The sequence below is a fragment of the Tauraco erythrolophus genome, chromosome 3 (genome assembly GCF_009769465.1).
Source record: "Tauraco erythrolophus isolate bTauEry1 chromosome 3, bTauEry1.pri, whole genome shotgun sequence".
Taxonomy (NCBI): domain Eukaryota; kingdom Metazoa; phylum Chordata; class Aves; order Musophagiformes; family Musophagidae; genus Tauraco; species Tauraco erythrolophus.
The window spans coordinates 29,997,407-30,020,453 of NC_141467.1; the positions used below are offsets into that span (position 1 = coordinate 29,997,407).

Consider the following 23,047-nt stretch of genomic DNA (forward strand, 5'->3'; position numbering starts at 1 on the left):
GTTAAATGATTTGTTTTACCGATAGCTGCTGATTTTTGCTGTGAATTTGAATGAGTTTATATGAGAAGAATTGTTAATGACACATGATAAAACTTGAAATGAAGCCAGGAACAGATTATTGTATTGTATGGTATTACCTTCATACATTTTTTGTATGAATATAAAATATTTTCTCCTAAAATGTGGCTGGGTCAGGTTTTAGCAACACAGTCTGAAAGTCTGTCTGTGTTTGATGAAAAACAGAATATCCCGTAAGAGATGCAGAAAAATTGCAATGAAAGAAGCGATGAGGAAGGAAAAGCAGATTCAAACAATTCTTTTCAGCCACCCACACTGTCGCAGCAAAGCTTCAGGAGGGAAAGACAGAAGTTTTGGAATTAATGTGGTTTTGTTCAGACCTTGGAATAAAACACATAGGTCATACTGTAAGGGCTGTGTAGATGCTCGTGGTGCCAACAGCGATGTCCTTACCTGTGCCGAGTAGTACCTTTTCTCCTCCCTAAAGTTACTGGGACGCTTAAGCAGTGCAGTGCTATTCAACGCATTTATGACTATTAAAGTCATCCTTTTGGCTGCAGAGGTGGTTTTGGCAGAAACGCTGCTTTTTGAACAGTTAGAGGAGAGACATGTAAAAATGGTGTGCTTAGTCCAAGCCACCCAAAAGTGTAATTACAGCTGAAGCAGAGAGGAGCAGTCAGACTAGACTGCATAATCACTTCTTACACATCTTTTTGGCTGCTGGAAATGTGATCAGTCACCATAAATCCCGTTTTATATAAAGATAATAAGTAGAACTCATTACAGCTTTTTGGCTGTTTATGTTTCGCTGCTGGCTATCAATACGTGACAAGGCAACGTTAATCTCGTCTCTCTGGCAGCCGGTAGAAGAAAACCGCACATGGGCATCCAGAGGCTGCAGAGGAAGCGCAGAAATACACACACTGGAAAAGGTGGAGAGGTCAAGTTTAGCATTCAAACCCTGCTCATGACTAACTTAAAATATTACCCTTCAGCTGCTAAAGGCTGGATTTCAGCAGCAAATTTGACCAGACGGACCACACAATGAAGTCATCAGCGCTGAGACCCACCAGCTTGAAAAAACAACAACCCCTGGTGTTAAGACAAATGCTTTGAAGAGTGGTTGATATTAATCAGGTGGCGCTACTGGTTTGGAGTTCGTTAGTCATTCCGTATGAATAAAAACGCTGATAAAGGACATAATAACACTACAAAGCCAAGGCAGTTTTGTAACACAAGAAGCCACAGATCTGAATCCTACTTAGGGGGGATGATTGGTCAGGGTCCATTTCAAAATTCCTTAAGCCAAATTCATCTCTGGGCTAACTCCTTTGAAGTCACTGGGGTTACACAAGGAATTAATTTGGCCCTTCGGCTCTGTGCTTCAGCAGAGATCTGACTAGTGATCCTGCTTGCTGTGTCGGAGGTTTATCCTTTCAGCGTGGTTTCCTCAGAGGAACTCCCAAGACAACCCATTGCCTTCCCATTGTGGGCAGCCCTCGTCTTCCCCACCCTCTCTTCCCATCTGTTTCTTAATTGATGTGTTAACAGCTGGGCAATTTTACTTTTACCTATCCCATTCTATGAAAATATGTTCTTTTTTGTTTTGAATGTTTGCCTACAACTATATGTGATAACCTGAATCAAATTTCTAACGTGTCAAAGCTGGGCATGGCCCTGGCTGAGTGAGAGAAGTTAAAATTTGGCGTGCCTGGCTTTGGTTGCACTGCAGGCACAGCTGAATCCTGGTAATGCAGGGGTTGGATCCAGAAGTGCTTTAATCTGCTGGAAGTGCAGTGTCTGTTTCTGTCCTCCTCCTCATAGCAAGCAGTGTTTGTCCAGCCTTGTGGAGAGCTGGACCAGGGAAACAGAGCAATTGAAAATTCATAGAATCGTAGAAGGGTTTGGGTTGGAAGGGATCTTCGAAGGTCATCTGGTCCAACTCCCCTGCAATGAGCAGGGACATCTTCGGCTAGATCAGGTTGCTCAGAGCTCCGTCCAACGTGACCTTTAATGTTTCCAAGGATGAGGCATCTACAACCTCTCTAGAAAACCTGTCTCAGTGCCTAACCACCCTCATAGTGAAGAATTTCTTCCTTATATCTAGTCTGGATCTACTCTCCTTTAGTTTAAAACCTTTACCCCTTGTCCTATCGCTACAGGCCCTGTTACAGAGTCTGTCCCATCTTTCTTATAAGCCCCCTTTAAGTATTGAAAGGCCATGATAAAGTCTCCCTGGAGCCTCCTCTAGGCTGAACAACCTTGACACTCTCAGCCCGTCCTCATAGGAGAAGAAATTAACCCAGTGGTAGTCCCAAGCCAGAGGTGCTTGGGAGCTCGTCTGGTGAAGTGCGGAGTCTCAAGGGAGAGGCTGTCTTCAAGGATTCCTGTTTTGGCTGTGTGTGGTAACATCTAAGTCCCACTTCAGGGATCTGAGTGTGTTAAGGAATACTCAAATGACCCATATGGTTGTTAGTGGATATCCAGAGTATACATCTGTTCCCACGGCTGTGGGCACAGCGCTGAGCCTTGGCTAGGCTCTCCAGCTGCATGAATGTACCTGAGTGAACGTGACCTCAGGAGCAGTAGCAGAGCTTGTGCCTAGCACCCTTCTCCCTGGGAGATGGTCAGATGTCTATGTTGAGCGAATGTTGTCAATCATCTGAGAGATTTTTCTGTATGTGAAGAAAACCAATAAAACCCTGAGCATTTACGTCTCCCTTCTGTTGCCATTTAGTAGTTGATTAAGCTTCTGTCCTCCTTGGCCTGGCTTCTCAGCTTCCAGGGGAAGTTTTGCTCTCCCAGGGACTCTGGGCAGCTGGGTGGCCACCAGACCTCACTGTGGGCCTGAAGTTTCTTTTGCTCGCCTGGGGCGTTGGTGGTGGTGGCAGCAAGCGCTTGCAAGGCTAACAGGGCTGCAAAAAGTGGTGGGATGCGTTTGTCTGGACTGTGTGAAATCTCTAGCATTTTCTTCTGCTTCTGTTTTTCCTGTGGTTTGATCCTGTGCGTTCCATGCTCAGTATTATAGGCATTTGCTGAACCCATCTCGAGCAAACAGGATCGAGTGAATTTCAAGAGGTTTGTTGGGACTTTGAAGGGATTACGGTAGAAATCAAGTCAAATTTAATTTAAAACATTCAGGTTGCAGTTCATCCCCAATCTTCATTGCTGCTGTTTAGCTTAGTATGCTTTTGCTTCCACAAAATTATAGATATTTTTGCTGACCTTGGGAAAAAAAAAAAAGCAGGAATGACAAAAGAAGTGGTGGTTATGAGAGCAGTATGCAAAATCCCTCTCTTAGATACAAAATATGCCAAATGATCTGGATCAAGTAGGAGAAAATAGTTTTTATTTATAGCATAGTCCTTTGAATGTTCTTAACCTGAAAGGTAAAACAAAATTTAATAGAAACAAGATTGTTTATTTTCATATAGTTTTACCCAATGACCCTTGACACACGTGACAGGGAAATACACGGGCTGAAGGAGAGGACTGTGGACTGCCATGGTCTAACGTGGCAAATTTCCATTGATGTTTAAAGATCCAAATGAACGTAGGTTTTCAGAACTAAAATGCCAGTGAGCATCATCCAAGTGAAGTCGAGACCTGGAGTTTGACGGGCTCTTACAGAGCTGGTAAGAAATCTTCTGACAGGCTTATTTGCTGCATTTCTGAGGAATTTATAGAAAGCAATTGGTATGGTAGTGCAATTTTTTTTTTTTTTAATTAAATGCTCTGCCTGGGTAGATATGGAGAGTGTTTGAAAGTAGAGGGTGACCACTAAAAGTTATAATAAAATGCCTGCTGATAAGAGTTTTTGAGGATGACAGTTTGATTGTCATGGTTGACAAGTGGCTCCTCGCAGCGCTGGCTCTCGGAGCTCGTTTTTCCAGTGCTGCTCAAAGCTTAGACTAAATGGACCCATTCTCTAAGGAGCTGAGCCGGCTGTGGATCATCAGCTGCTGCCCGCTGGATGCTGAGCACTTGCAAATGCGGCCGTCGTTGACTGCACCAGTGCTTGCTGAGGTTTCAGTATGTCTCAGGGTCAAACATTTATATCCGTGCCAAGGCGCAGGCTCTGCGGTCTTTGCTTTCCAGGTAGGAGCTGGTGTCCCCGCAGTCATACGTAAACTATGCAGCCAGCAGCATTCTTTACATTGTATGAGGCATTAGTGCGCTCTCCCTTACTGCTTCAGGATAAATACATCACCCAGATTCAAGTTGCAGCAGGTATTAAAAAAATGAAATAAAGCCCTTGAAATAGTGTTTATTAAGGCCACTACATTGTCTTTTGAAGAGTGTATAAAAGTTGAATTAAAGGCTTATGTCCTCAGGTGTTTGTTTTATGAGAAAAACCGCTTAGGTTACCTTTGAATGGCAGTGAAAAATGAAATCATCCTATTGCTGTCTCTGATCTAGTGTTCCCAGCATGGTTTTTCAAGCTTTGCGTGGAAGTTATGTAAAGTTGCTTTTATTTTATTTTGCATGCATGCTCTGCAGAATATTTTTATTTATATTTACTAGGCAAACGATAGCAGGAATTTGAACTAAAATAAATCTGCATAAACGAATATAACTTTCACCAAACCAGCCTTTAGTGCAACCGATGAATTCAAACCTATGGATATTAGACTGAGACCCAGTGGACCTGGATTAACATTCATGAAATGCTTCCCTCGCTGTGTTTCATTTCACATTGTACAGGGACAATGTATTTCCTTGAGAAGTGTTTTAATATACTGCTTTCCTTTCTGGGTATAATTAATATTTTAGCAAGTCAAAATTTGTACTTCTTGAGGAAACAAAAGCAATTAAACCAGTAACAGCCAAATTAACAAATGAGTGCTTAGTTATCCGTATAGAAGCCAAAGCTGGAGAAGCCCAGGGGGATGCAGCCCCTGTGCGTTCCCTGCCAGGGCACCATACAAGTGTGTGCAAGGTTACATCAAGTTTTCAAAAACCAATCTCATGTTTATATATGGCATCTTGATGCAAAAGGCTCTTGAATGTGGAGTGCTCTGTTTGTCTTAAATAGCCCTTCATTTGTGAAATGTTTAGAAATTTATTTAGGGGAGCCTGTTTGTGCGTACTCTGCTCTCTTGCCTTATATGGTTCTTTTGCAACTCTACGCTAGATTGAAATCTTAGCCTATGCTTTGGTTGTAACCAAAAAGGAATGGCTGCTTATCTTTTCTGAACTGACATTCTGTTCTGTAGCTTACTGCATATTTTTTTGGAGAAGCTATTAATCTTCTTTCTGTGCTCTCTTTATTTTTCCTCCACTCTTGCACAGTGGCTTTTCCTGGACCCAGTGTCACGTTCAGCTGCCGACACACAATCCCTGCCTGCTTCGGTGAGAGATGTGTGAGGTCAAACAGGGTGCTGAACCGCACATGTTCTTTATTTCTTTGATTTTTGTGGAGTTTTACAGTTTTTCTTACTGTAGAACTAAGAACCTTTTTGTCGTAAATTCATTTTTATATATTTTAATAAATGTTTTGGCTGTTCTGACTTAAATCAAAACTTTGGGGATGATGGTAAGAGATGTCTTTTAAGAGGATAGGAGTTTCAAACTATACTATAGTATATTACACTGTATAATATATATTATAGTATGCATAGCATGATATAACTCTTGCAGTTGCTAAAGCCTAATGCCTACATATAGTCAATGGCATTGTAACTCTTGTAACAATTAAAAAAACAGGAGAGAGAACATGCTGAAGTAATCAGCCAATTTTGCCATGTTGCACACTGGAGTGACCAGTTTTTGTGTTTAGGTATAACATTTGATGAAATTGTCGTTCCTAAATAATCCTAGCTGGGTTGTTTAGGTCTTATTTTGGTGATTTAGATACATAGTTTAATCAGAGATCACATTTAAGATGCAACTAAAGCAACTGCATCTCGTGATGGTTTTTTATAAAGTTTTTTTTTAAGTTGCTGTTGTATTTGTCTACTGAAAAGTAAAATCTCATTATTTTCTGTCATTATGAGATAAACCCTGGGCAACTTTAGCTTACTTGAGCTGGAATGAAGACACTTCCATGCACACTGGGTCCAAATTCAGAAAAAAGGATTATTTTTTCAAATTCTAAGTGCAATTTATCCTACCTAAACAAAATATTTTTGTTCCTGTATTTATGATTTTTTTTCTTTTATTTCTGTCCCTTCTGGAATAGTAATTCCTCCTGAGGGCTGTTGCTGTAGTAGTTTTGAAGGTGCTTCATTCAAGGTGGCTGTTGCCAAAACTTTCTAGACAATATCAGTCTCCTAAATTGTGTATGCCTTCTGAAGCTCTTATACACATTGTCAATATTCATTTGTCATCTTCCAGGGTCTTTTTGTAGTATGCTCCAGAGCCCAGCCAAGTTGGTCAAGTCTGTCTCTGTGCTGAAAAAGATACATAAGAAAACAAAAAAAAGTCCCCCTTTGATCTGAAAACAAAGGTTAGAAAGACAGAAATAATCTCAATGGGCTCTGGGATGTTCCCGTCTCAGTTGCCTTCCCCACTCCCTGTGCAGCAGGAGAAGGACCTTTGTGCCTGCGACCGCCTCCAGACCCGAGTGTGGAATACAACCCAGGGGACACCACCGTGCAAACCACAAGGAAAACTGTGGGCCAAGCAGACAGTCCAGCGCTGCCAACTGCACCTCAATTTCTTTGCTGATTTTAGAAATGGACACTGGTGCTGTTGTCAATTATACAACTATATGTCAATTATACTCGTTCACAGTGTAAGCTCACCGAGGATCAATGCTAGGATCTGTACGATGCCCGTCGCTGGGAGGGAAATAGGATAGGAGAGCATACGAAGCCCATCTCAGTGGCTCGGGTCCATCTCCAGTCTGCCCCACAGCCAGGTGATCCATCAGATGGACACCAATGTGGGGTCAGAAATTGAGTCAGTGGACACACCAGCTTCCCCTGACCCTGCCTCCCCAGAGCACATGTTGCTGTGTCCGTCTGCGGCTGCTTTCATTTGGCTTTGGCTTTTTCTCAAGGGCAAAAGCGATGCTTACAAGAAAGGCTATAGCGAACTAGGATGGATAAAAGCCACTCAGCTCCCTTTAAGTATCTGGCTGCAAAAAAGGTTTTGCCCGTAGGAGTTTGAAGTATCTCTGAGCTTTCTGAAAACAAATGTGTTTTATAGGCTTTACAGAGCCTCTTCATCCAGCACACACTCATGCTGAGAGTTTGCACAGAGATGCAGAAGTCGACATGTTGGCTCTAAATAGCTGGAGCCAGTCCATGGTCTTCACGTCACTTGGCCTCATTAAATATTTATGTGCATCTGTGAAAATTCCCCATACTAATTTCTCATTCTAACCAATGTCTAAATATTTCAGACAGAACGAGTAATAAATGAGCCTGAGGAACCAGTACTGACTAACGAGATAAGGGTTAGATTGCCTGTGCTTGGTGATGAGTGAGTTATGATTCACAGAGTGGTGTGACTGACTTGCTGGTGCAACATGAAATTGCTGCTAAGTGAAGAAAAAAAGCGTTTAAAAGATCTTGTTAATCACTGACCAAACAGCTTTCATGTGTAAAGGTTTTCTCTTATTATCATGCTGCAAAAGAAGGCTCACATAAATCTCTGTATTTGAACAGAGGTGGTTTAAAGAACAGCTCAACAGAACGGAAAACAAATAAAAAAAATATGTTGATTCACTGGAAACAGTTGAGTAATTTGGTCTGACTGAGCTGGTAGACTGGCACTACGTTATGAGAATATTCTGGAGAAGAGAATAATTTGTAGGTATGTTCACTTCCCTAGTTTTTTTCCTCTCTTATAATAGAATAAACAGCAGTTATTACAGAAACATTGCAGTGTAATACCTATCTATCTAGTACACATTTCACTGTAAGAAATGACATGTTGCAGGCACTCTGCGTGCGGACATAGAAGAAAATGATAATGATTTTCAAATTTAAATTCCATTTTCAAATTGAATTCAATTAAGAAGCAGATTTGGTAAAGACCGAATAAAAATAATACATAATGCATATCTGTGTATGCTAAGCAAATGACTGTAAAACCCCACAAAAACAAGGAAGCGAAGAGCATGTACTGTTCAGCACCCTGCTGAGCCCACAGGACCTCGCTGAAGTGGGCAGGTTGCGGTGCTCTGCCAAGGAGTTGTGCAAGGCTGTTAAATAAGTATGGTGCACTCTAGTAATTTTAAATGTCAGCGGTAATTTCAGCTGTTATATTTAAGGCCTATTAGGGTTACACAAGCCCTTAGAGTTTCATGGGTTTTCTTCACTTGGGCACGTTCACTACAAGGTTTTGTATTCTTTCATTGCCAGGGTTTGGAAAGTTTCAGATGAGAGAATATAAACAAAACAGAGTTTTGTCAACTTCATGGAAGGTGGACACTTCTCTGCATTGGCAAAAAAAAAAAAAAAAAAAAAAAAGTTTTAGCAGCCCCAAACAGATAAGACTTTATTTTGCATTTTACTTGCAAGGCCACAGAAAGCCCTAGGTTGTGTGCCCATTCTGTCTCAGGGAAAGAGCATAATTTACTCTTTTCTCCCTTAGGTACTTAAATGCCCCTTAGGTATCTCCCAGCTATGACTAAGCCAGGCATCCCAACACATTCCTTTTTCTGTTTGTTTTTTGTTTTTTTTATCTAGGGGAGAGAGGCTCAGGAGAGGTACTCAACACAAGAACTATTTTCACAAACGGGACTAAGACTATGAGAGGAAGATTTTTTAAAAGAACTGCAGAGGTCCACATGTGCTCATTGTGTTCTGTAGAACTTCAGCTTAGAGACCTCTTTTGTGTCGAGGTGCTTTCTGTATGCTGATGTGGGGGTGAAGGAGAAATAAAACCATTCTTTGAAGGACGTCTATTAAATCCTGAGCAAAAATGGGAGTAAAATTTTGTGGTGCCTTTGTGTACACTTGCAGACTGACTCTAGGTGTGAAAGTAGTGGCCAAAGTGCTCTACACTGAAATGAGTAGTAAAGGTCTTGAGCGTAAGCTTCTCCACGGCTCAGTCGTAAGTGTGTGCAGAGTTGTGTCCAGAGGTTAACATCAACCACCATGACATTTCTCTCTCTGCGCACTTTTAAAAAAAATTATGTTCTCTGTAGCAAGCACTTAGAAACTTCTTGCAAGATAAATGAACTGTGATGGCAAAGGGAAGCTGAATGCTTTCCAGGATTTAAAGAAGAGGTGTAGGATTTCAGATTAAAAGAGAGAGAGAGCAAAGTGTGTGTTGTGAAAGGTTGTTGACTCAAATAATTCACGTGTCTGCTGCTCTGTTGCCTAAAATCCAGGTGGAAGGAATTTTGTTTAATTCGCGGAAGAAACTGGCAGTATTTTAATGTGGAGCTTTGCAGAGGCACGAAATTTGCAGTGCATAGCCTGGAGGGCTGGGTCGACAGAGGTTTATTGAAGGACGGAACCTGCCAGATAGATCAATTAAAAATGTTTGTTTAGTAGCTTTCTAATAGTGAGTGAAGGATGGGACAAAATCCCATTGGCCCTCATTTAGGAAGCAGCACTGAGTTCTGCCTGCTCTCTGCTGGTGGTGGTGGCAAAATCGGTGCCACTTGGAAATGCAAGTCCCCGCTTGTCCTTGGGATTTTCTGTGTGATTATGTAACTGCGGAATGCCTGACTATGGTGCATGTCCTTCTAATGCTTTGCCAACTTGCAAAATTGTTTGCTGCCCGTGATTTGCAAAGGAACCTGAGTTCTAGAATTGTGCTGACATGGTGATTTTCTCAAAATTACTGTAAGAGTGCAGCAGGCCAAACAGGACAGCATCCAGGTTACCTTGTGCTGCTTCCAAAAGCATGCTCTTAGAAAAAGCTGAGGGAGACATTCTCTGTGAAGGGAAAAGGACACTGGGAATGTGTAAAATGTGATTAAACCAAAAATGAGAACATATTACTAAAAAATCTCTTGGTATTTTTTTTAGTGGTGGTAAAAGTGCTTGAGGTTTATGCCCAAAGCAACAGCAGAATAGGCGGTCGCCATTAGCCTTCTTTCTGGCTTCCTTTGCTCCCCTCTAGGTCAAAGCATCTGGGGAGAACGTGGGTACCAGAATCGAGGGCAGATGCCTGTTCCACATACACCTTCATATCCCTTTTCAAACCCACTCTCTGTCCTCCCCCCCCCGCCCCGCCCCCGATAGGAACTTCTTGCATTGCAGTAGATAATGCTGTCATCTCTTTGGGTGAAACAGTTGACGGGACTCCATGGCTGATGCATGGGTACTGAGTTAGGGCAATTAAGGATTTTCTCATATTTTAAAGTGAGCAGCTTTAATCATCTGGCTAGCTTTCATTCAGAAATCCTCACTTCAGTCAAGATGGATTTTGCTGTCAGAAAAATCAAGTCTTCCTGACCGTGGCAGAGCGGCAGTCTGATCCTGCCCGACCTCATTGGGAAAGCAGAAAGAGGACAGCGAGCACTGTTTCGCCTCAGTGAGGCTGCCAATTCATTAGAAGGATGAAAAGAGACAGATTGGATTCATGGCTTGTTTTAAACTGTGCAGAATTAGTTCATTTAAAAAAAAAATTAAATTATCATATTCATTAGAAAAGCGGTGTATTACTCTGTGCAGGTAAAAACACAAAACCTGTTCCAAACTATTTTCTGGAATATCCAGGGACCTGAGAGCATAAAAGTGAGACCAGGAGTGTTAGGATGATTATTTGAAATTTCACAATAGCATAGTTTTGTTTCTACATATTGATTTAATTATTTTATAACTTTGAATATTTGAGGGTTGTTTTTTTTAATTGCAAACTTTAGAAAATTGGAGAAAAACAAGTTAACAAAGACAAGACTAAAAAAATAAACAAACAAAATCACTGATGTAATATGCATTGTGTGACAGAGGTCCACTAATAAAACAGAATAAGAGACTATGAATGCAAACAGATTGTTACTGGCAAATAATAATATGCAACATATGTCTGTGGTTAACAACATGGCTTAGATGCCATGGGAGGTTGTGGTACGTGTTTACTGTAAAGAAGGCAGTCATTGCTGGTATGAACAATAAAATTCTGACCATACCAGAAACTTTCTGGATGCTGAACTTCCAATCCCAAGAATATTAGATGGATTTGGTTTTGAGTCAAGTCTAAAATGGCGATGAGGATGATCTTCTAATTTCAATGTAGCTGGAAATCCTATACATGATGAACCATTCTAATGAAATTCTTTGATCATTTCATGATTTGACCTTCAAATACTGGCCATCTGTGTTAGCTTTTACTGCACAGTGGTCAAAGAGCGGTCAAGAGTTGTGGTCAATGCTCAATGTCCAAGTGGAGACCAGTGACGAGTGGTGTTCCTCAGGGTCAGTAATTGGGACTGGTGCTGTTAACATGTTGTTGGCTACATGGACAGTGGATTGAGGGTACCCTTAGCAAATTTGCTGATGACACTAAACTGCATGGTGTAGTTGACACAACTGGAGGGAAGGGATTGCCATTCAGAGGGACCTTGACGGCTGGAGAGGTGGGCCTGCGCAAACCTCATGAAGTTCATAAGGCCAAGTGCAAGGTCCCGCACCTGGTTGGGGCAATCCAAGCACAATACAGGTTGGAGTGGAGAATGGATTAAGAGCAGCCCTAAGGAGAAGGACTTGGGAGCTGTGGTGGATGAGAAGCTCAACATGAGCCAGCAATGTGCGCTCACAGCCCAGAAACCCCGCCGTGTATTGAGCGGCATCCAAAGAAGCGTGGCCAGCAGGTCGAGGGAGGTGATTCTGCCCTCTACTCTGCTCTTGTGAGACCTTACGTGGGTACTGCGTTGAGCTCTGGGGACCCCAACATAAAAAGGACAAGGACCTGTTTGGAGTGAAATCCAGAGGAGGGCCATGAAGATGATCCGAGGGCTGGAGCACCTCTCCAATGAAGACCGCTATAATGTCACTGAGAGTTGTAGAACACTGGAACAGGTTGCCCAGAGAAGTTGTGAATGCTCCATCCCTGGCCATGTTCAAGGCCAGGTTGGATGAGGCTTTGAACAACCTGATGTAAGTGGAATGTGTCCCTGCCCATGCAGAGGGGTTAGTACTAGATGGTCTTTGAGGTCCCTCTAACCCAACCGCTTCTATTATATCTTCCCAGAAAAAGATGAAGGTGCATTCTAGAAAAGTGAACTCCGCATGTGTGTGCATGGCAGAGAAAACTATCTGTAACTTCATTCTTCAATATTTCCTGCTCCTACTGTAGAGATAATGGAAGCTGAATCTGTTTATTTTAGAACATATTCTCAGTTATTCTATAAAATATGAAGTATTTAATCGTTAGAAGGTTTTTGAGACATTCTGTAAGCAGCTGCTGAACAGATGTAGAATATTTAACAATGTATTTCAACATACAGATATCGTCTGTGGGTTCTATTGTTCAACAGTTAAGAAGTACTTATGTTTAAAGAGATTTTTGTGACTTCCAGTCTGACAAACTTTCCTTTTGTGGTGTTTGTTAAAAGGTGATTCACTAATTGGTTTCTGGTAAGTCTTCTGAGCAGATTCTCCTGGGAACCATGCTAAGGCACATGGAGAGCAGGAGGTGGTGGGTGGACAGCCAACATGGCTTCACCAAAGGCAGATCGTGCCTGACCAACTTGGTGGCCTTTTACGATGGGGTGACAGCATTCGGTGGACAAGGGTCGACCAACGGATGTCATCTACCTGGACTTGTGCAAAGCCTTTTGACACTGTCCCGCACTGACATTCTTCTCTCTAAACTAGAGAGGCATGGGTTTGATGGATGGACCACTCTGATGGATAAGGAATTGGCTCAATGGCCGCACTCAGAGAGTAGTGGTCAACGGCTCGATGTCCAAGTGGAGGACCGGTCACGAGTGGCGTCCCTCAGGGGTCCGTGTTGGGCCCGGCCCTCTTCAACATCTTTGTCGGTGACGTGGACAGTGGCATGGAGTGCACCCTCAGCAAGTTGCCGATGACACCAAGCTGTGTGGTGCCGTCGACACGCTGGAAGGGAGGGATGCCATCCAGAGGGACCTCGACAGGCTGGAGAGGTGGGCCCATACCAACCTCATGAAGTTTCAACCAGGCCAAGTGCAAGGTCCTACATCTGGGTCGTGGCAATCCCAGGCACAAATACAGACTGGGCGGAGAATGGATCGAGAGCAGCCCTGAGGAGAAGGACTTGGGAGTACTGGTGGACGAGAAGCTCAATATGAGCCGGCAATGTGCTCTTGCGGCCCAGAAGGCCAACCGCGTCCTGGGCTGCATCAAGAGGAGCGTGGCCAGCAGGTCGAGGGAGGTGATTCTCCCCCTCTACTCTGCCCTCGTGAGACCTCACTTGGAGTATTGCGTCCAGTTCTGGAGTCCCCAACATAAGAAGGACATGGACCAGTTGGAGAGGGTCCAGAGGAGGGCCACGAAGATGATAAGAGGCTGGAGCACCTTTCCTATGAGGACAGGCTGAAAGAGTTGGGGCTGTTCAGCCTGGAGAAGAGGAGGCTCCGGGGTGACCTTATAGCGGTCTTCCAGTACCTCAAGGGGGCCTACAAGAAAGATGGGGAGAGGCTGTTCAGGAGGGCCAGTTGTGATAGGACAAAGGGTAATGTTTTAAAATAGAGGGAGGTAGATTCAGGTTGGATATTAGGAAAAAATTTTTTACCATGAGAGTTGTAGAACACTGGAACAGGTTGCCCAGAGAGGTGGTGGATGCTCCATTCCTGGAGACGTTCAAGGCCAGGTTGGACTGAGGCCCTGAGCAACCTGATCTAGTTGGAGATATCCCTGTTCCTTGCAGGAGGGTTGGACTAGATGACCTTTGAAGGTCCCTTCCAGCCCTAACGATTCTATGATTCTATGATTCTGTTCATGTGACTTATCCTGTGTTTCTAAGATAATGTATACTAGTTTTAATGCTTCAGATGAATTAAGCAGGAAGCCTCAAAAATATACTATCAGCTCAGAGTTTGGATTGTACTATCCTAGAAAAGAGCAAATTTGCTCTTAGTAGTCAACTTCTTGGAAGATACAGTCCTATGTCAGAAAAATTGATGTTCTCCTTGTGTCCTGCTGACTAGTGCAGGCATACAGGTTTGAAGAGGGTTATGGATGTTTTTTGAGCAGCCGTTTCACCACTGCATATGACAGCATTCTTATGTGTAGCAATTTTCTGAAGATGAGTTGGAAAACTTCAAAGCCGTTGCATCTCCAGTAGCATAACGTCTGTATTTAACCATGCCTCTCTGTGTAAGCCCAGTCTTGGACGATGATGTCTGTCCATGGCTCAGAAAAGCTGTGTTTTGGGATCTCCATTACTGTCTGAACGCATCTGGTTCCAAATAGTCTGATATTTTTGCTGGAAGATGGAGAAATCGTGGTGGAAACCACAGAGCCGGTTGGGATACGAGAAATAGGATGTGTCAAGTTTTGGAATTTAGTTTTCTCTGAGTCAGTCTTTTGAGGTTAATAAGCACTCATGCTGCTTTCTGTGGGATAGCTTTCTAATCCTTCCTTCTGTACTCTTTGTTGACCACAGGAACACATTGCCTGGAAATAAGGGAAAAAAGAATTTTATTATTGGCTAATTGTGGAGTTGGGATACAGCTAAGGATGCAGTAAGTGGTCATGTTGATGCTATTTTCGTAATTTATAGGATATTTTTTTGTTATTAATTTATTTATCTAAGAATGATGTTAAGTAGTCTGGGTTTTTTTTTATTGCTAGAGCATGGTATTCTTTTCACAAATGTTTCAAATTTAGAGATTAGCACTTATATGGGTATAAGAGGTATAAATTCATAAATGAGTATAGAACATTGATATACTAGATCGATAATTTATCCATTTTAAAACCCCTATTATCTGTTTTTCTCAGAAGGGACTTTTCCAACATTTTTCTGTGAGTGGCAGTCCAGAAACTGGAGAGACCTCTCTGTTTTCACTGAAAATGGCTTTAAAAGGCCAACATTGCAGAAAACAAATTAAAATCAAGGACAATTTTAACATCAAAACCAATTTTCATCTCTTGGTAATTCGACATCGGCAGAATTTAAGAGGTTTCGGAAGGGATGGCAGCTCTTTTTGCCTCTGAAATTGTTCTCACTGTGAACTTCTCTGGTTTTGGCTTTGTGGTGAATTTGCTGATCATCAGAATCAGTCACAGGACAGCTGCCTCACCGCTCCTCTGATTTGATTAATGTTAATATATTACATTAGGAAAAGGAGAAAATCAAAGTGATTGCAAAGTCTTTCAAAGACATAATTGCAGGAAGGAAGGGCCAGTTTTGCGCCTCAAATGCACACGAAGCAGAAAAGCTAATGCAGGCTAAGACTTCGTAGAACTTCAGAAGCTGCAGCATGGCTAAGTCTGATGTATGGGCATTAAGGTTAGATTTACAGACCACGAGGAAACAGTAATAGATGTTCATGTTTAAGTTGCAACTTGAGATTTTTCTGCTTATTTTCCTTAGGGTGCTGGCAAAATAAGTATTTTACACAAATACTTGGCTCAAATTGTTTTACTTTATTCTCCAGTGGGTCTCAGAGTAGATACTTGAATTGAGCAAACTATTTGGCCCCTGAAGCTATTACACGACGGACTGCTAACATATCTGCTAATCTGAAATACAGTAAGCGTATAACTGAAGTGTTTATTGCCATTACAAATATGTTCTTGAATCTTTTTTTGGAAAGAATAACCCTTGGGTGATTGCAGTCTTTGTTTCTCTAAGGTTTTTGCTTTCCTTTTCTTTCCCTTTCCCCCTCCCCTCAAGATGCCTCACAGTAAGGCTATAGATGAATTCTTGCTTTGGCAGTGACTTGCCAGTTGTTCATCTTCACAGAATTGCATAGACATGGCAAAAAATTATTCAACTCCTACCAAGAGGGTTTGCAAGGAAGCTTTTGGTCCTCGATTGCTCTCAAACCCTCTCAGGTGTTAGAGAAGAGGGCAGTACGTTCCTTTGCTCCATCTCCTGTTGTGACCAGTGTCCTGGGTGGGAGCTTTGCTGCTTTGCATCCAGGGCTGCGTTGCTGCATACAGCCTTTTGGGAAAGCTTGTCTGATACAGCATGCATAATAGGGTTGGTAATTGAGAGAGATTATACTTAAAGTTCCTAAGATAACTGCTGTCATGGCTTGTTAGGACATTAGTTTTATGTTGGGCTTTTAGTCACCTTAGGGGATGAATCCTTCAGCTCTTTATTAATGGACTGTGGCTGTTCGGCTGCAGAGTCCTGCAGGTCTGAGTAGTTGCTTCAGCAAGCTGGGCTTTGGCTCAGTCTTTCCTGTCCTGTATTTGTTGGGAGTTGAAACAGAACTGCCCAACGAGCCGCTGACTTTTATGACACAAGAAGATAGTTTGTGAGCTAGGTTTTTGCAGTAAGAGTACATTTACACAGGTTTTGTGAGATGCTTTTAGTAAGCCTCGGAAACTCAAACTTTCAGAGTTTCTCATTGCTCTGCCTGTATCTCACCCCCTACTCACTGTTTTGTCCGTCAGTCTCACGTCAGCCAGTTCTTAGCTGGAATTTGCTTAGCCTAGATCCCAGTGGTAATTTTTATGCACTTTTGAGTCTTTTTTCTAGTTCACAAAGTCTGCCTGTATCCCCTTTCACATGAGAACAACAGTGGTCTATTAAATTAATTTTTACGTTGTAAGGGAATTATATTAACTCTTGCTCTTCAGCTTGGGCCCTGGTCCAAGATTGAAAAATGAAGCTTCATATCCAAGTGTCAGTGCCTGCTTCTGTTTGTTTTTTTTTTCATGAATTTTCGCTGTGCACGTTGATCAGGTGATACTCAGAAACTGCATTACTGGTGCTTAGTCTTCACCTACCATTGTCTTAATTTTTGCAGGAACATAATCGTAAGCGTATCAAAAAAGATATATGTAGCGTTTACATAAGGAAATACAAGTCAGAAAATTACAGAAGATTGAGGTTGGAAGGGACCTCTGGAGGTCATCTGCTCCAAACCCTTGCTCAGGCAGGGCCAATCTAGAGCAGGTTGCCCAGGACCATGTCCAGATGGCTTTTGAGGATCTTCAAGGATAGACATTCCACAGCCTCGGGCAAACTGTGCCAGTGCTCGATCACCCTCACAGTTTCCTGATGCTCAGACTGAGCCTCCTGTGTTTCCATTTGTGCCCATTGCATCTTATCCTGTCACTGGCACCACTGAAAACAGCCTGGCTAATGGAAGCTAATCAGTCCTTCGGTGTATTCCATGATTTTCTTGAATTGGTTTCCATCATTACTCCAAACACTACGTAGGTTATCAGCCTCTTCCTGTTACAGCTCGAAATGCCGATTCTGATCTTTACAATCCTGGGCCACGTAAGTTTTTTTTTTTCCTTTTCCTGTGTAGTATCATGACTAAAGTCACTCTTAAGTATGACAAGTGTCCACCTGATTTTGGCAATAGAAATGTCTCTGAAAAATGTTGACGTCAACATGTCCAGGTTCTGTCTTAAGCTGAGCAACCAAGCCACAGATATGTAGTACGGAGTGTGTCATACAGGGAGCTTCGCGCCCTGCAGCTCCTTTTGGTGGCTGAAATGGATTCTAGCGTGTGGAGGGTACAATAGCCCGCTTGGCCTAGGAAGTCTGAAGTGCTTTCCAGATTACAGCATTAGTCTCTACTGCTGTAAATCAGCTTAGTCTTGATTAAAGTTTCACATAACTTTCATCCTAGGTGTTTAATCAACTGTTGAAATAAAAAGAAACATTGATGTTGCGTTTTTGTCCCACGGATATGGTCTGTGAGTCTGTGATTTGTCTCAGAGCAAATATGGCAACACTTCACAAAAGGGAAAAGATATTTTTACCATGTTTTGTCCATCACTAAAGAGAAGTATTATTAAATGATAGTCTTTCGTAACGTTGAAGCATCAATGGAGAAAAAGAGGTAAGGAGATAAACTCCCTGATCTTATTTTATTAGAAGATTTTATTGGATACTGTCAGAAAAAATAGAAACGTGGACACATATCAAATAAGACTATCTTTCTGGCCTTAATTTTCTTTGCAAGTGAGAATTTCCCAATCTGTAACGTGTAATGAGCTGAGATCAGTTTGCTGGGTTGGGATCAACAGATGTCGCCCTTTCTGTTCCGGTTCACAAGTCAGTGTGTCTTCCAGCAGTACAAAGAAAGATCTGATTTGTAAACTGAGCAGCATTCTTGAATAAGCTCAGTTCTTCATGCTTTTCTGTAAGTATGTTTTTCCTCAAAGATTCAAGTGCCAGAAAATTAGTTTAACAATAGCTGAAACGCAATTAGAAAATACACAGGCATGTTCTTCACCTCTTTTCTTCCTTTATGGTCTTTTTGCAGAACATCTGTGCTCAACTTACTTGGCATGGAAGTAAAATGATTAATTTATTTATTAATATTAGCTGTAAGTCAGTGAAGCTGAGACTTTTTAAAGGAGTCTTGAAAACCCTTGTTTTGTAAGAGCCAGAGGCAGAAAATTGTTATGTCACGTACTCTTTGGTTTCTCATTGTTGATGGCAAAATACTGTTTTTCATGCAGTTTAGTTCTTTTCTTACTCTCAACCTCAAAATCTTCAGGTGGTTCTATTTAGTTGTATTACAGTCCTGTCTGACTTTTCAGAGTGAGAGCTCTGTTCAAGTGTGAGTTTTGATAGAAAATAGTTTGCTAACAGGAATTAACTACATGTGTAAGCACTCAGTTGGAGTTTGCTGTGGGAACAGAGCAGCCCATTTCTCTACATCAAGCTGAGGTCCGAGAAGTCCTGCCTCTTAGCTGAGGGACTACTGCTCAGGCAACCCAGGGTGTGGGTGTGTAAAGTGATGGTGGAAAAGATGACTCGAGACACCAACAGTTTTTTAGAGTTCTTATTCATTTCTTGATCTTGGCAGGATGGCTTTTCTTGAATTTTGAAGTTCAGGAGTTTCAGGCATGTTCCTTACTTTCTTTGATGTTTGCTTAAAAATTATTTTCACTTAATTCTCTAGAGGCAAACAAGAAAAGAGAATACCTGTAAATCTTATTCAAGAATATTTGTATTAGTATTCTGTAGTCTTTGAGGCCATTTGTTCACATAGTTTTAGTGAAGCTGGATCGTAAGTGCAAAATATAAATGAAGCTGTTTATTAGTATTGTAATTATAATTATTAACAACCCCTCAAATTAGAATGTGTCTGTTACCTATTGGGAGACTTCTTGAGTGTCCATTTCCACTTTTTATGTAATGCTAATCTTATGAACGTTTGTTTTCTGTGCCATAGCTTCTTTTTTTCCCCTGATCACACAGTGACCGTCCATCTCCACCCTGTGTCTGTAGTCCTCCATGTTGACCTGTGTAACTTCTGGGGAGGCTGTGGGAACCATGTCCCCTTCCTGACTAATCTGAGGTAAACGACTTTGTTTATTGTTTATCTCCATCTGTGCTGTATCATCTCTTGTGGTATGTAACGCAAACATGCTTCAGAAACTCCTTAAAAAACTTGTAATTGTTTGTTCAGCTGTCTAGTGTCACTGAAGAAGCACTTTCTAAACTAGGAATGCACAAGAGCTTGGCTTTGGGAAGCGTACTCTCAAATTACTGGGCTTAGTAATGTCTGTGGAGCACAGCACGGTTGTACTGGAGGTCCTATGTCCAGCAGGAGGGAGAGTGGGAGCTTATCCCAGGGCTGGGTCCAGACCCAGGGGTGCCTACTTGGAGCAAAGGAGGTGTCAAATGTACACAGCCTTTCTCTCCCTTCCAACACATCAATCAAAGCATCGGTGAATTCATGAAAGTGTTTGGCCTGAAAGCAGTAAAGTCACGTGAACACAGATTCTCCATTTCCCATTGCAGACGTGTCCAAAGTTGGGATCAACGTGCTAGGCACGGGCAGCGGTGCATGGATGGATGTTGTGTGGCTCAGCAGATCCACGCCGCTCTGGGAGCCGGGATGCGTAAGCACCTGGGGAGAGGTGTCAGCCCCAGGAACTGACTCAGCTTCTGCGGAGTTCCTATCTGCATGCTCGATCACTGGCTTGGAAAGGAAAAAATTACGTCTTTGAGACTGCCGTTGAAGCATTTACGATCCGTATCCTAGATTGCTTTTTCAGAATTTCACCCTGGCTGTTAAGTCACTTTTGAAAGTTATCCCGAAGCCTACAGCCAGGTTTTATTACACTGCTGGGCTTTGCTAAGTCCTGGAAATTGCAGGTCAACTGTCAGTTTGGCTTTTAGTAGGTAATAGAAACAAGTAGGGTTTGATAAGTACATGGATAAGATGTGCATGCCTTTTATTAATATGCTTTTTATCAATTTGTTGGCAAAATTTAGTCAGTGGAAGTGCACAGGAAAAAGTATTTTATAAATTAAGATTAGTTCCAAAATTTGAGTAGCTTGTAATATTCCTGGACTTGTCAGCTCTGGAGAATGATATGTTTGTCCCCAGAATATTGACTGCTGGTGTCAGAAAGAGTCAGGATTTCCCAAGTCGTCCCGACAACGTGAGTTGGCGGCTAGCTTTCAGCTCAGGAGGTAATTGCTGGCCTTGGTGTAGGCTCCACGAGTGCTTCTTCCTTGGCCAGTACTCCAAGAGCACTGACCAGGTGGTTGCTTCGTGTCAGTTGTGGTAGTCATTTTGTTGGTAGGTGGTTGGTCTGTGAAATAGCCCCTTCCCTTCAGTCCCCCCCGTCTGTGTCAGAGTTGGCACATATAGCTCTTTACCCCATGGCCGCCTGGATAACACAGCTCCTTGTTCTTTTCTAATAAAGTTGACACAAGATATTGTTAATCTCAGAGCTGGAAAAGATGTGAGAAAGTGGAGCTGCAAATATTTGTATTTTTGTAAATCCTCCCACCCCAAAGCCCCTTGGCTGTCTTCTCATTTCACATTTTCATAGCACTGGAGAAAGCATTGCCAGTTTGAAGTGTTTTCCCAGGCTGTGCAAAATCTCTTTTCATAATTTATAGCTCTGAGGTAAAACTTTTCTTGGTGTATTCTCATGTTTTACTAAATAAGAGAGATCTCTGTTTTTTATTTCCATACTTGGAAAAGACAGGAATATGATGAACATACACATCTTGAGGTACCTTGCCACTTTACCAGTAGCCGTATTTCAGTGAATTTTTCAGGCTGATGCTTTGTGACCTTATTAACATGGTATGTTTTAATGATGCTTACAAGACAGGTTTATCCGAACAGCGAGCCGATTGTAGCAATGGCTTTCCCCAGGCCCTCTTCTAGGGAAGGTTGCTGAACTATGCAGGGGCTTTGTTCTGCCGCAGGCAGTGGAGAAGACAAAAGGTTGTGTGTAACCAAGGGCTGAAAGAAGCGGGTCAGGAATAAGGAGAAGATTGATTACTTTCCAGTAACGGTTTGTGCCTGGGTAGTTTCCCAGTATTTTCCTGCCAGTCTCGTGCATCTGAGGGGGGTTTCAGATAGTATTTCAAACCTAATGCCAATTATAGATACACAGTGATTTTAGAGAAGACTGTAACTAAAAATTGGGTCTGGTGCTGCAGATAACTCTTGGTGCCTAAAAGGTGATGAGAACAAACAATATGCTTAGCCCTGCTGTGAAATTTGTCTAAAGAATATAGAATAAGCCAAGATTAAAGAAGTAGCACTGGAATGTTTGGTGCAATTTTATGTTGAGTCTTCAGGCTGCAATTCTAGATGAAATTATTTAAAAAAAAAAAAAAAAATTAAATTATGTCCAAGATATTTGCCCAGAAAGATAGTGTTAACATCCATAATATCTTTTGCCTGTTTGGACAGAACAGTATGTATAAAAAAGCCTGTTTCGTGATCAGAAGTAACTTTTTATGAGACACAGAAAGCAGTGCCAGCTGCCAAGCTATTCATGGTACCGTGTTATGGCTAGCAGCGGACAGCAGGGTTGCAGTGAGGCTCTCAACAGTCCTAAAAATATGCCATTAGGGATGTGCACTGAGCCCTGATCAGCATTAGCATAACTTCAGGCGTGGAAACTGCACGCAGCGTTGCTCACGTACGTGCACAGTTACTTGGATATCAGCAGAAATGCAAGGGCAGATAAAATGTGTGTCTCACGGTCGTTGTCAAGAGCTGAATCACCTGAAATTTCTAGGTGACATTCATAGCTTGTAAAGCAGGTGCAGCTCAGCTCCCTGACTGCAAGATGCCCATCCTGTGGCTGGGTCTTTTCCAAGGGAAGCATTATGGCAGAGAGGAAGTTAAAACATTTGTGAAAACTTACTTTTGGTTTGGAGGAGCTTCACCTGTCAATCTGCATTATTGCTCTAAGTGCTGAGGTATTTGAAAACATTTTCCAAAATAACTTCTGATCTCTCTGTATGAACTGTGTGTTAATGTGTCATCTCTGTAGAAGTATGAAAGGACTCAGGGGAAAAAAAAAGGGGGGGGCAAAAAAAGAAGTTGAAATAGTTCAAATTTACAGAATGGAGCATTCAACTGTGGGCAAATCCAGGGGCATCTGTAGTCGTATGATTTTCTGCAGGATTAGAAAATGAAGCAACAGCTTCAACTGGTAAGTGTACACAAGCTAGTTCAGATTCGGGAAAGTTGTATTCCCAACTCGTGTCACCTTTATGGCAATAATGTGGCAATAATTATGACTGAAGACTTTAAGAGCTGGAATCAAATTGTTGTCATAGTAAGCCATTGCAGGTTTATCTTGGTTACCCACTTACTGGAATATTTATATATATATGTCAGAATAAAAGAAATGTCCTTTGAAGGATTTCAAATTCTCATGAAACATGAGAATTTCATAAATGAGTTTTCATCAAAGGTGTTGGAATAGTGGTTTGATCTGAAATTGGTAAGTAACCAAGACTTTGTAAGAGCTGGGTTACAGGTAAATTCTGATGCAAGCTCTTTATTTTATGACATAAAATTTTAACTGCTTAAGTTGAAAAGATGTCATAAATGTAACAGGTCATGATATTTACAAGTTTCTAACCTCAAATGTTTTACTTTGGCATGGCTTCTGAGAATTTTTTTAACATCATGAACATGGATCCTGATATGCCTACTCAGGTATTTCTCAGATAAAACAGAAATTTTCTTCGCTGGCTACACTCAATTAAATGATACCCTTAC

At 41.9% G+C, this 23,047-nt stretch overlaps 1 protein-coding gene across 6 annotated transcripts in view; it reads left to right on the top strand.

Moving 5' to 3' along the window:
- Nucleotides 1-23,047, top strand: part of FHOD3 (formin homology 2 domain containing 3) — a 411,475-nt gene that overhangs the window by 132,366 nt on the left and 256,062 nt on the right. The window lies entirely within an intron of this gene.